At 43.1% G+C, this 13759-nt stretch overlaps 1 protein-coding gene across 1 annotated transcript in view; it reads left to right on the forward strand.

The window, feature by feature from the left end:
• Positions 1 to 13759, forward strand: part of LOC132392149 (phosphate-regulating neutral endopeptidase PHEX-like) — a 181668-nt gene that overhangs the window by 57639 nt on the left and 110270 nt on the right. The gene's annotated exons all lie outside the window — the stretch shown is intronic.

Consider the following 13759-nt stretch of genomic DNA (forward strand, 5'->3'; position numbering starts at 1 on the left):
TCTACCCCATTATATCACCCATCGTTCTCCATTATATCACACACTCTACCCCCATTATATCACACACTCTACCCCATTATATCACCCAGCGTTCTCCATTATATCACACTCTATCCTTATTATATCACACACTCTACCCCCATTATATCACACTCTCTACCCCATTCTAGCACCCACCATTCTCCATTATATCACACACTCTTCCCCAATATATCACCCAGCGTTGTCCATTATATCACTCACTCTACCCCATTATATCACCGAGCGTTCACCATTATATCACACACTCTACCCTCATTAACTCACCCAGCGTTCTCTATTATATCACACCCACTTCCCCATTAAATCACCCAGCGTTCTCCATTATATCACACACTCTACCCCAATGTATCACCCAGCATTCTGCATTATATCACACACTCTTCCCCATTATATCACCCAGCGTTCTTCATTATACCACACACTCTACCCCATTATATCACCCAGCGTTCTCCATTATATCATACACTCTACCCCCATTATATCACACACTCTACCCATTATATCACCACGCGTTCTCCATTATATCACACACTCTTCCCCATTATATCACCCAGCGTTCTCCATTTTATCACACACTCTAACCCCATTATATCACCCAGCGTTCTCCATTATATCACACAATCTACCCCATCATATTACTCAGCGTTCCCCATTATATCACACACTCTACCCGCATTATATCACACACTCTACCCCATTATATCACCCAGCGTTCTCCATTATATCACTCACTCTACCCCATTATATCACCGAGCGTTCTCCATTATATCACACACTCTTCCCCATTTTATCAGCAGCATTCTCCATTATATCACACCCTCTACCCCCATTATATAACCCAGCGTTCTCCATTATATCACACACTATACTCCATTATATCACCCAGCGATCTCCATTATATCACACACTCTACCCCATTATATCACCCATCGTTCTCCATTATATCACACACTCTACACCCATTATATCACACAGTCTACCCCATTATATCACCCAGCGTTCTCCATTATATCACACACTCTACCCTTATTATATCACACATTCTACCCCCATTATATCACACTCTCTACCCCATTCTAGCACCCAGCATTCTCCATTATCTCACACACTCTTCCCCAATATATCACCCAGCGTTGTCCATTATATCACTCACTCTACCCCATTATATCACCCAACATTCTCCATTATATCACCCACTCTACCCCCATTATATCACCCAGCGTTCTCCATTGTCTCACACACTCTACCCCCATTATATCACCGAGCGTTCTCCATTATATCACACACTCTACCCTCATTATCTCACCCAGCGTTCTCTATTATATCACACCCACTACCCCATTATATCACCCAACATTCTCCATTATATCACCCACTCTACCCCCATTATATCACCGAGCGTTCACCATTATATCACACACGCTACCGCATTCTATCACCCAGCGTTTTGCATTATATCATACACTCTACCCCATTATATCACCCATCGTTCTCCATTATATCACACACTCTACCCCCATTATATCACACACTCTACCCCATTATATCACCCAGCGTTCTCCATTATATCACACTCTACCCTTATTATATCACACACTCTACCCCCATTATATCACACTCTCTACCCCATTCTAGCACCCAGCATTCTCCATTATATCACACACTCTTCCCCAATATATCACCCAGCGTTGTCCATTATATCACTCACTCTACCCCATTATATCACCGAGCGTCACCATTATATCACACACTCTACCCTCATTAACTCACCCAGCGTTCTCTATTATATCACACCCACTTCCCCATTAAATCACCCAGCGTTCTCCATTATATCACACACTCTACCCTTATTATATCACACATTCTACCCCCATTATATCACACTCTCTACCCCATTCTAGCACCCAGCATTCTCCATTATATCACACACTCTTCCCCAATATATCACCCAGCGTTGTCCATTATATCACTCACTCTACCACATTATATCACCGAGCGTTCACCATTATATCACACACTCTACCCTCATTAACTCACCCAGCGTTCTCTATTATATCACACCCACTTCCCCATTAAATCACCCAGCATTCTCCATTATATCACCCACTCTACCCCCATTATATCACCCAGCGTTCTCCATCATATCACACACTCTACCCCATTATATCACCAGCATTCTCCATTATATCACTCCCTCTACCCCATTGTATCACCCAGCCTTCTCCATAATATCACGCACTCTACCGCATTATATCACAAAGCGTTCTCCAGTATATCACACACTCTACCCCCATTATATCACACTCTCTACCCCATTGTAGCACCCAGCATTCTCCATTATCTCACACACTCTTCCCCAATATATCACCCAGCGTTGTCCATTATATCACTCACTCTACCCCATTATATCACCCAACATTCTCCATTATATCACCCACTCTACCCCCATTATATCACCCAGCGTTCTCCATTGTCTCACACACTCTACCCCCATTATATCACCGAGCGTTCTCCATTATATCACACACTCTACCCTCATTATCTCACCCAGCGTTCTCTATTATATCACACCCACTACCCCATTATATCACCCAACATTCTCCATTATATCACCCACTCTACCCCCATTATATCACCGAGCGTTCACCATTATATCACACACGCTACCGCATTCTATCACCCAGCGTTTTGCATTATATCATACACTCTTCCCCATTATATCACCCATCGTTCTCCATTATATCACACACTCTACCCCCATTATAACACACACTCTACCCCATTATATCACCCAGCGTTCTCCATTATATCACACTCTACCCTTATTATATCACACACTCTACCCCCATTATATCACACTCTCTACCCCATTCTAGCACCCAGCATTCTCCATTATATCACACACTCTTCCCCAATATATCACCCAGCGTTATCCATTATATCACTCACGCTACCCCATTATATCACCGAGCGTTCACCAGTATATCACACACTCTACCCTCATTAACTCACCCAGCGTTCTCTATTATATCACACCCACTTCCCCATTAAATCACCCAGGGTTCTCCATTATATCACACACTCTACCCCAATGTATCACCCAGCATTCTGCATTATATCACACACTCTTCCCCATTATATCACCCAGCGTTCTCCATTATACCACACACTCTACCCCATTATATCACCCAGCGTTCTCCATTATATCATACACTCTACCCCCATTATATCACACACTCTACCCATTATATCACCACGCGTTCTCCATTATATCACACACTCTTCCCCATTATATCACCCAGCGAAATCCATTATATCACACACTCTACCCCCATTATATCACCCAGCGTTCTCCATTATATCACACAATCTACCCCATCATATTACTCAGCGTTCCCCATTATATCACACACTCTACCCGCATTATATCACACACTCTACCCCATTATATCACCCAGCGTTCTCCATTATATCACTCACTCTACCCCATTATATCACCGAGCGTTCTCCATTATATCACACACTCTTCCCCATTTTATCAGCAGCATTCTCCATTATATCACACCCTCTACCCCCATTATATAACCCAGCGTTCTCCATTATATCACACACTATACTCCATTATATCACCCAGCGATCTCCATTATATCACACACTCTACCCCATTATATCACCCAGCGTTCTCCATTATATCATACACTCTACCCCTTTATATCACCCATCGTTCTCCATTATATCACACACTCTACACCCATTATATCACACAGTCTACCCCATTATATCACCCAGCGTTCTCCATTATATCACACACTCTACCCTTATTATATCACACATTCTACCCCCATTATATCACACTCTCTACCCCATTCTAGCACCCAGCATTCTCCATTATATCACACACTCTTCCCCAATATATCACCCAGCGTTGTCCATTATATCACTCACTCTACCCCATTATATCACCGAGCATTCACCATTATATCACACACTCTACCCTCATTAACTCACCCAGCTTTCTCTATTATATCACACCCACTTCCCCATTAAATCACCCAGCATTCTCCATTATATCACCCACTCTACCCCCATTATATCACCCAGCGTTCTCCATTAGTTCACACACTCTACCCCCATTATGTCACCCAGCGTTATCCATTATATCACACACTCTACCCCATTATATCACCCAGCGTTCTCCATCATATCACACACTCTACCCCATTATATCACCAGCATTCTCCATTATATCACTCCCTCTAACCCATTGTATCACCCAGCCTTCTCCATAATATCACGCACTCTACCGCATTATATCACAAAGCGTTCTCCAGTATATCACACACTCTACCCCATTATAGCACCCAGCCTTCTCCATTATATCACACACTCTAACCCAATGTATCACCCAGCATTCTCCATTATACCACACACTCTACCCCATTATATCACCCAGCGTTCTCCATTATATCACACACTCTTCCCCATTATATCACCCAGCGTTCTCCATTATATCACACAAACTACCCCATTATATCACCCAGCGTTCTCCATTATATCACACACTCTACCCCCATTATATCACACACTCTACCCCATTATATCACCCAGCGTTCTCCATGATATCACTCACTCTACCCCATTATATCACCGAGCGTTCTCCATTATATCACACACTCTTCCCAATTATATCACACACTCTACCCCATTATATCACCCAGCGTTCTCCATGATATCACTCACTCTACCCCATTATATCACCCAGCGTTCTCCATTATATCACTCACTCTACCCCATTATATCACCGAGCGTTCTCCATTATATCACACACTCTACCCCCATTATATCACACTCTCTACCCCATTGTAGCAACCAGCATTCTCCATTATCTCACACACTCTTCCCCAATATATCTCCCAGCGTTGTCCATTATATCACTCACTCTACCCCATTATATCACCCAACATTCTCCATTATATCACCCACTCTACCCCCATTATATCACCCAGCCTTCTCCATTGTCTCACACACTCTACCCCCATTATATCACCGAGCGTTCTCCATTATATCACACACTCTACCCTCATTATCTCACCCAGCGTTCTCTATTATATCACACCCACTACCCCATTATATCACCCAACATTCTCCATTATATCACCCACTCTACCCCCATTATATCACCGAGCGTTCACCATTATATCACACACGCTACCCCATTCTATCACCCAGCGTTTTGCATTATATCATACACTCTACCCCATTATATCACCCATCGTTCTCCATTATATCACACACTCTACCCCCATTATATCACACACTCTACCCCATTATATCACCCAGCGTTCTCCATTATATCACACTCTACCCTTATTATATCACACACTCTACCCCCATTATATCACACTCTCTACCCCATTCTAGCACCCAGCATTCTCCATTATATCACACACTCTTCCCCAATATATCACCCAGCGTTGTCCATTATATCACTCACTCTACCCCATTATATCACCGAGCGTTCACCATTATATCACACACTCTACCCTCATTAACTCACCCAGCGTTCTCTATTATATCACACCCACTTCCCCATTAAATCACCCAGCATTCTCCATTATATCACCCACTCTACCCCCATTATATCACCCAGCGTTCTCCATTAGTTCACACATTCTACCCCCATTATGTCACCCAGCGTTATCCATTATATCACACACTCTACCCCATTATATCACCCAGCGTTCTCCATCATATCACACACTCTACCCCATTATATCACCAGCATTCTCCATTATATCACACCCTCTACCCCATTGTATCACCCAGCCTTCTCCATAATATCACGCACTCTACCGCATTATATCACAAAGCGTTCTCCAGTATATCACACACTCTACCCCATTATAGCACCCAGCCTTCTCCATTATATCACACACTCTACCCCAATGTATCACCCAGCATTCTCCATTATATCACACACTCTTCCCCATTATATCACCCAGCGTTCTCCATTATACCACACACTCTACCCCGTTATATCACACACCGTTCTCCATTATATCATACACTCTACCCCCATTATATCACAGACTCTCCCCCATTATATCACCCAGCGTTCTCCATTATATCACACACTCTACCCCCATTATATCACACTCTCTACCCCATTGTAGCACCCAGCATTCTCCATTATCTCACACACTCTTCCCCAATATATCACCCAGCGTTGTCCATTATATCACTCACTCTGCCCCATTATATCACCCAACATTCTCCATTATATCACCCACTCTACCCCCATTATATCACCCAGCGTTCTCCATTGTCTCACACACTCTACCCCCATTATATCACCGAGCGTTCTCCATTATATCACACACTCTACCCTCATTATCTCACCCAGCGTTCTCTATTATATCACACCCACTACCCCATTATATCACCCAACATTCTCCATTATATCACACACGCTACCCCATTCTATCACCCAGCGTTTTGCATTATATCATACACTCTACCCCATTATATCACCCATCGTTCTCCATTATATCACACACTCTACCCCCATTATATCACACACTCTACCCCATTATATCACCCAGCGTTCTCCATTATATCACACTCTACCCTTATTATATCACACACTCTACCCCCATTATATCACACTCTCTACCCCATTCTAGCACCCAGCATTCTCCATTATATCACACACTCTTCCCCAATATATCACCCAGCGTTGTCCATTATATCACTCACTCTACCCCATTATATCACCGAGCGTTCACCATTATATCACACACTCTACCCTCATTAACTCACCCAGCGTTCTCTATTATATCACACCCACTTCCCCATTAAATCACCCAGCATTCTCCATTATATCACCCACTCTACCCCCATTATATCACCCAGCGTTCTCCATTAGTTCACACATTCTACCCCCATTATGTCACCCAGCGTTATCCATTATATCACACACTCTACCCCATTATATCACCCAGCGTTCTCCATCATATCACACACTCTACCCCATTATATCACCAGCATTCTCCATTATATCACACCCTCTACCCCATTGTATCACCCAGCCTTCTCCATAATATCACGCACTCTACCGCATTATATCACAAAGCGTTCTCCAGTATATCACACACTCTACCCCATTATAGCACCCAGCCTTCTCCATTATATCACACACTCTACCCCAATGTATCACCCAGCATTCTCCATTATATCACACACACTTCCCCATTATATCACCCAGCGTTCTCCATTATACCACACACTCTACCCCGTTATATCACACACCGTTCTCCATTATATCATACACTCTACCCCCATTATATCACAGACTCTCCCCCATTATATCACCCAGCGTTCTCCATTATATCACACACTCTACCCCCATTATATCACACACTCCACCCCCATTATATCACACACTCTACCCCATTATATCACCCAGCGTTCTCCATTATATCACACACTCTTCCCCATTATATCACCCAGCGTTCTCCATTATATCACACAAACTACCCCATTATATCACACAGCGTTCTCCATTATATCACACACTCTACCCCCATTATATCACCCAGCGTTCTCCATTATATCACACAATCTACCCCATCATATTACTCAGCGTTCCCCATTATATCACACACTTTTCCCCCCATTATATCACACACTCTACCCCATTATATCACCCAGCGTTCTCCATGATATCACTCACTCTACCCCATTATATCACCGAGCGTTCTCCATTATATCACACACTCTTCCCAATTATATCACACACTCTACCCCATTATATCACCCAGCGTTCTCCATTATATCACACACTCTACCCCCATTATATCACACTCTCTACCCCATTGTAGCACCCAGCATTCTCCATTATCTCACACACTCTTCCCCAATATATCATCCAGCGTTGTCCATTATATCACTCACTCTACCCCATTATATCACCCAACATTCTCCATTATATCACCCACTCTACCCCCATTATATCACCCAGCGTTCTCCATTATATCACACACTCTACCCCCATTATATCACCCAGCGTTCTCCATAATATCACACACTCTACCGCATTATATCACAAAGCGTTCTCCAGTACATCACACACTCTACCCCATTATAACACCCAGCATTCTCCATTATATCACACACTCTACCCCAATGTATCACCCAGCATTCTGCATTATATCACACACTCTTCCCCATTATATCACCCAGCGTTCTCCATTATACCACACACTCTACCCCATTATATCACCCAGCGTTCTCCATTATATCATACACTCTACCCCCATTATATCACACACTCTACCCATTATATCACCACGCGTTCTCCATTATATCACACACTCTTCCCCATTATATCACCCAGCGTTCTCCATTATATCACACACTCTACCCCCATTATATCACCCAGCGTTCTCCATTATATCACACAATCTACCCCATCATATTACTCAGCGTTCCCCATTATATCACACACTCTACCCGCATTATATCACACACTCTACCCCATTATATCACCCAGCGTTCTCCATTATATCACTCACTCTACCCCATTATATCACCGAGCGTTCTCCATTATATCACACACTCTTCCCCATTTTATCAGCAGCATTCTCCATTATATCACACCCTCTACCCCCATTATATAACCCAGCGTTCTCCATTATATCACATACTATACTCCATTATATCACCCAGCGATCTCCATTATATCACACACTCTACCCCATTATATCACCCAGCGTTCTCCATTATATCATACACTCTACCCCTTTATATCACCCATCGTTCTCCATTATATCACACACTCTACCCCCATTATATCACACACTCTACCCCATTATATCACCCAGCGTTCTCCATTATATCACACACTCTACCCTTATTATATCACACACTCTACCCCCATTATATCACACTCTCTACCCCATTCTAGCACCCAGCATTCTCCATTATATCACACACTCTTCCCCAATATATCACCCAGCGTTGTCCATTATATCACTCACTCTACCCCATTATATCACCGAGCGTTCACCATTATATCACACACTCTACCCTCATTAACTCACCCAGCGTTCTCTATTATATCACACCCACTTCCCCATTAAATCACCCAGCATTCTCCATTATATCACCCACTCTACCCCCATTATATCACCCAGCGTTCTCCATTAGTTCACACACTCTACCCCCATTATGTCACCCAGCGTTATCCATTATATCACACACTCTACCCCATTATATCACCCAGCGTTCTCCATCATATCACACACTCTACCCCATTATATCACCAGCATTCTCCATTATATCACACCCTCTACCCCATTGTATCACCCAGCCTTCTCCATAATATCACGCACTCTACCGCATTATATCACAAAGCGTTCTCCAGTATATCACACACTCTACCCCATTATAGCACCCAGCCTTCTCCATTATATCACACACTCTACCCCAATGTATCACCCAGCATTCTCCATTATACCACACACTCTACCCCGTTATATCACACACCGTTCTCCATTATATCATACACTCTACCCCCATTATATCACAGACTCTCCCCCATTATATCACCCAGCGTTCTCCATTATATCACACACTCTTCCCCATTATATCACCCAGCGTTCTCCATTATATCACACAAACTACCCCATTATATCACCCAGCGTTCTCCATTATATCACACACTCTACCCCCATTTTATCACACACTCTACCCCATTATATCACCCAGCCTTCTCCATGTTATCACTCACTCTACCCCATTATATCACCGAGCGTTCTCCATTATATCACACACTCTTCCCAATTATATCACACACTCTACCCCATTATATCACCCAGCGTTCTCCATTATATCACTCACTCTACCCCATTATATCACCGAGCGTTCTCCATTATATCACACACTCTACCCCCATTATATCACACTCTCTACCCCATTGTAGCACCCAGCATTCTCCATTATCTCACACACTCTTCCCCAATATATCACCCAGCGTTGTCCATTATATCACCCACTCTACCCCATTATATCACCCAACATTCTCCATTATATCACCCAATCTACCCCCATTATATCACCCAGCGTTCTCCATTGTCTCACACACTCTACCCTCATTATCTCACCCAGCGTTCTCTATTATATCACACCCACTACCCCATTATATCACCCAACATTCTCCATTATATCACCCACTCTACCCCCATTATATCACCGAGCGTTCGCCATTATATCACACACGCTACCCCATTCTATCACCCAGCGTTTTGCATTATATCATACACTCTACCCCATTATATCACACAGCGTTCTCCATTATATCACACTCTCTACCCCCGTTATATCACCCAGCGTTCTCGATTGTCTCACACACTCTACCCCCATTATATCACCGAGCGTTCTCCTTTATATCACACACTCTACCCTCATTATCTCACCCAGCGTTCTCTATTATATCACACCCACTACCCCATTATATCACCCAACATTCTCCATTATATCACCCACTCTACCCCCATTATATCACCCAGCGTTCTCCATTATATCACACACTCTACCCGCATTAAATCACACAGCGTTATCCATTATATCACACACTCTACCCCATTTTATCACCAGCATTCTCCATTATATCACACCCTCTACCCCCATTATATCACCCAGCGTTCTCCATTATATCACACACTATACTCCATTATATCACCCAGCGATCTCCATTATATCACACTCTCTACCCCATTGTATCACCCAGCGTTCTCCATAATATCACACACGCTACCGCATTCTATCACCCAGCGTTTTGCATTATATCATACACTCTACCCCATTATATCACCCATCGTTCTCCATTATATCACACTCTACCCTTATTATATCACACACTCTACCCCCATTATATCACACTCTCTACCCCATTCTAGCACCCAGCATTCTCCATTATATCACACACTCTTCCCCAATATATCACCCAGCGTTGTCCATTATATCACTCACTCTACCCCATTATATCACCGAGCGTTCACCATTATATCACACACTCTACCCTCATTAACTCACCCAGCGTTCTCTATTATATCACACCCACTTCCCCATTAAATCACCCAGCGTTCTCCATTATATCACACACTCTACCCCAATGTATCACCCAGCATTCTGCATTATATCACACACTCTTCCCCATTATATCACCCAGCGTTCTCCATTATACCACACACTCTACCCCATTATATCACCCAGCGTTCTCCATTATATCATACACTCTACCCCCATTATATCACACACTCTACCCATTATATCACCACGCGTTCTCCATTATATCACCCACTCTTCCCCATTATATCACCCAGCGTTCTCCATTATATCACACACTCTACCCCCATTATATCACCCAGCGTTCTCCATTATATCACACAATCTACCCCATCATATTACTCAGCGTTCCCCATTATATCACACACTCTACCCGCATTATATCACACACTCTACCCCATTATATCACCCAGCGTTCTCCATTATATCACTCACTCTACCCCATTATATCACCGAGCGTTCTCCATTATATCACACACTCTTCCCCATTTTATCAGCAGCATTCTCCATTATATCACACCCTCTACCCCCATTATATAACCCAGCGTTCTCCATTATATCACACACTCTAACCCCATTATATCACCCAGCGATCTCCATTATATCACACACTCTACCCCATTATATCACCCAGCGTTCTCCATTATATCACACACTCTACCCTTATTATATCACACATTCTACCCCTATTATATCACACTCTCTACCCCATTCTAGCACCCAGCATTCTCCATTATATCACACACTCTTCCCCAATATATCACCCAGCGTTGTCCATTATATCACTCACTCTACCCCATTATATCACCGATCGTTCACCATTATATCACACACTCTACCCTCATTAACTCACCCAGCGTTCTCTATTATATCACACCCACTTCCCCATTAAATCACCCAGCATTCTCCATTATATCACCCACTCTACCCCCATTATATCACCCAGCGTTCTCCATTAGTTCACACACTCTACCCCCATTATGTCACCCAGCGTTATCCATTATATCACACACTCTACCCCATTATATCACCCAGCGTTCTCCATCATATCACACACTCTACCCCATTATATCACCAGCATTCTCCATTATATCACTCCCTCTACCCCATTGTATCACCCAGCCTTCTCCATAATATCACGCACTCTACCGCATTATATCACAAAGCGTTCTCCAGTATATCACACACCCTACCCCATTATAGCACGCAGCCTTCTCCATTATATCACACACTCTACCCCGTTATATCACACACCGTTCTCCATTATATCATACACTCTACCCCCATTATATCACAGACACTCCCCCATTATATCACCCAGCCTTCTCCATTATATCACACACTCTACCCCGTTATATCACACACCGTTCTCCATTATATCATACACTCTACCCCCATTATATCACAGACACTCCCCCATTATATCACCCAGCGTTCTCCATTATATCACACACTCTTCCCCATTATATCACCCAGCGTTCTCCATTATATCACACAAACTACCCGATTATATCACCCAGCGTTCTCCATTATATCACACACTCTACCCCCATTATATCACACACTCTACCCCATTATATCACCCAGCGTTCTCCATGATATCACTCACTCTACCCCATTATATCACCGAGCGTTCTCCATTATATCACACACTCTTCCCAATTATATCACACACTCTACCCCATTATATCACCGAGCGTTCTCCATTATATCACTCACTCTACCCCATTATATCACCGAGCGTTCTCCATTATATCACACACTATTCCCCATTTTATCAGCAGCATTCTCCATTATATCACACCCTCTACCCCCATTATATAACCCAGCGTTCTCCATTATATCACACACTATACTCCATTATATCATCCAGCGATCTCCATTATATCACACACTCTACCCCATTATATCACCCAGCGTTCTCCATTATATCATACACTCTACCCCTTTATATCACCCATCGTTCTCCATTATATCACACACTCTACACCCATTATATCACACAGTCTACCCCATTATATCACCCAGCGTTCTCCATTATATCACACACTCTACCCTTATTATATCACACATTCTACCCCCATTATATCACACTCTCTACCCCATTCTAGCACCCAGCATTCTCCATTATATCACACACTCTTCCCCAATATATCACCCAGCGTTGTCCATTATATCACTCACTCTACCCCATTATATCACCGAGCGTTCACCATCATATCACACACTCTTCCCCATTATATCACCAGCATTCTCCATTATATCACACCCTCTACCCCACTGTATCACCCAGCGTTCTCCATAATATCACACACTCTACCGCATTATATCACAAAGCGTTCTCCAGTATATCACAAACTCTACCCCATTATAGCACCCAGCGTTCTCCATTATATCACACACTCTACCCCCATTATGTCACCCAGCGTTATCCGTTATATCACACACTCTACCCCAATGTATCACCCAGCATTCTCCATTATATCACACACTCTTCCCCATTATATCACCCAACGTTCTCCATTATACCACACACTCTACCCCATTATATCACCCAGCGTTCTCCATTATATCATAACTCTACCCCCAT

The sequence above is a fragment of the Hypanus sabinus genome, chromosome 4 (genome assembly GCF_030144855.1).
Source record: "Hypanus sabinus isolate sHypSab1 chromosome 4, sHypSab1.hap1, whole genome shotgun sequence".
Taxonomy (NCBI): domain Eukaryota; kingdom Metazoa; phylum Chordata; class Chondrichthyes; order Myliobatiformes; family Dasyatidae; genus Hypanus; species Hypanus sabinus.